The following is a 2755-nucleotide window of genomic DNA, read 5'->3' on the forward strand; positions in this document are numbered from 1 at the left end:
TTGGCATATCCTTTGATTAGCACAAAGAATAGTAATTTTCTTATTTTCATAACTTCAAGTTATGAATAATAATATTTGTATAGCTTCTAGTTATATAACAAAATTTAATATGTATCTTCTAGGTACATAGTTGTTCATTGACAATTTTGTTTTGTATAACTTGTGGTTATACAAAAGAATTAGAAATTGTATGCATAACTTCTAGCTATGAAACAACTATTAATAAAAATTGTTTTCCATAATTCTTGTTGTGAAAAATAAGTGAGTACAAAATAAAAATTAAAAATTAATATTTTTCATAACTCTGAGTTATGATTATTTTGTTTAAACAAGAAAATATTTAAATTTGTATATAGTTTCAGACTATAAACTATTTATGTATAACTTCTAGTTACATAATATAATTAAAAAAATTAAAGAAATTAAAAGTTAATATATTTCATAGCTTCAGGTTATAATTATTTTGTCAAAACAAGAATTATTTAAATTTGTATATAACTTCAGGTTATGAACTGTTTTTATATAAATTTGTGCATAACTTTAGGCTATGAACTATTCATTGTGTAGATTTGTGCATAGCTTCAAGTTATAAACTTTCATTATATAGATTTATACATAGTTTCAGGCTATGAACATTTATTTATTTATTTTATACTTTCTAGCTATATAATATTGTTTGGTATAACTTCCAATTATACCGTATAACTAAATAATTAGGGATCATATACATAACTTTTGGTCTTGTATTTATAATTTTGTAATTTTCCCCATAACTTTTGATTATAAGGATTGCATATATATTTTCATAACTTCTAGTTATGAATTTACCCCATAATTTATAATTTACCTAATAACTTCTGGTTATAGGGATTATACATATTTATATATTCAAATAAAATAAATGAAAATAGAAATCAAAGGGTAATAAAATAGAAAATCATGATATAAGTTTATCACATACCTTTTTATGAGAAAAAAGAAAAAAGAGAGAAGTCTTCCTATTTCTTTGAAAATGAGAACGTCTTTCTATTTCTCTGAAAAGGAAAACGTCTTTCTATTTATTTGAATAGAGAAAAATCTTTCTATTTCTTTTGTAAAAACTAGTCGTGCTAATAACGTGTTGTAAAATTATAAAGTGAAAGGAAAAGAAAACAAAAAAGAGAAAATTAGAATGTAATAAGAGAATAAAATTAGATTTTCATTAGAGATATCTTCCTTTTATAAGGAGTCACAAATAGATATACATCAATATGGATGATTATCCACAAGTTCTCATAATCCGATAAATTCTCATATTTTCTAACAAAAAGTTTTTTATTCCTTCTTTTCTCTGTTTCTGTGAGAACTCTATCTCCTTGAAAATCAAAGTGAGAAAGAATACATGTTTTTTTTTTCTTTAAAAACAAATAGTAAAGAATACGTTTTTTTTTCTTTAAAACAAAATACAGAATATAATTTTTTTGAAGAAACAAAAAATCATTTCTCTTAAAGTTATTCATATTTTTTTCTTCGTAAAAATGAAGGTCAAGACTCTTATGGTGTGAGAAAAGAATGGTTTTCATATTCGTAGTCTCATTCATAACTTAATATAAGAAAATTGATTAATGAAACAACCAACAAGGATTTTTAAACATTTTAGAAAATAACCCAGAATTCTTATTTTTCATAAGATTTATTTAAATTTATTTTAATAGTATTAAAAAGGCTCATTCCACTTCAAACACCAATTATATTATTTTTCACACTTTTAATATTATAAGTTTTCTTGATATTTAAATATTATATATATTTTATTTAATAAAATTCTATATATTAATATATTTATTTTTATTTTTATTATTTAATTTGACTATTATTATTTTTTAAATATTATTAAAATTTTTAATTATATATATTTTAATTTATTATTATTATTATTATTATTATAAATTTTATATAATATATCGGTTTATTAAATTCTTTTTCCTAACGATACAAAATATGTCCAGCTAAGCCCGTGTGTCCTCTCCTAGAAGGTCGGTCCTCTCTACTTTTTTTCAACATTATCACTTGGGAATCCCTGTACCGGAAGGCGATAAAAAAATATGAATTAACTTTTGTATCTTTTGGCCTGTCATTTTCATGCTTGTCTGACACCTTACCGAACGTGAAGGAAAAGCAAACGAAGTGCCACTTGTCACATCATCTTCAGCTGACGTGCTCCGTTTTAGACGCTGTTTGTATTTAGAAAAGTAAAATCATTTGCCTTTTTCTAATTCATATAGACTAATATAACTAACTAGGATTATAAATTCCCTTTAATTATATTAATTAATATTAATAAAATATTTTAATTAAATAAAAAAATCAAATATTTTAATTTTTCTATTTAATTAAAAACCAAACACCACCTTAAATTATAATATACTTCAATCTTATCCCCTCTACTCAATGATAATTTCTTTTCTTTTTTTTTTTTTTATAAAAAACCTATCATTATAAATTTTTTAATAATTCTAATATTTTTTATAAAATTATTTTTCATATTTTATCTAAAATTTTGTGTAAAAGTCTGTTAGAGATTTTAAAATATTCTTTACTAGCTTTCAATGTTTTTAAATATGTTTTTAAATTATTTTTATATATAATAATTTATTTTTAATTATTTTAAAAAATAATTCTAAGAAAACAAATAAAAAAAACATCTTAAAAAAAATATTTTATTTTTTATTATTTAAAAACCTTTAATTTCATTGACCTCTTTGATATTTTAATT

Source organism: Vitis vinifera, chromosome 18 (assembly GCF_030704535.1).
Source record: "Vitis vinifera cultivar Pinot Noir 40024 chromosome 18, ASM3070453v1".
In the NCBI taxonomy this organism is placed as follows: domain Eukaryota; kingdom Viridiplantae; phylum Streptophyta; class Magnoliopsida; order Vitales; family Vitaceae; genus Vitis; species Vitis vinifera.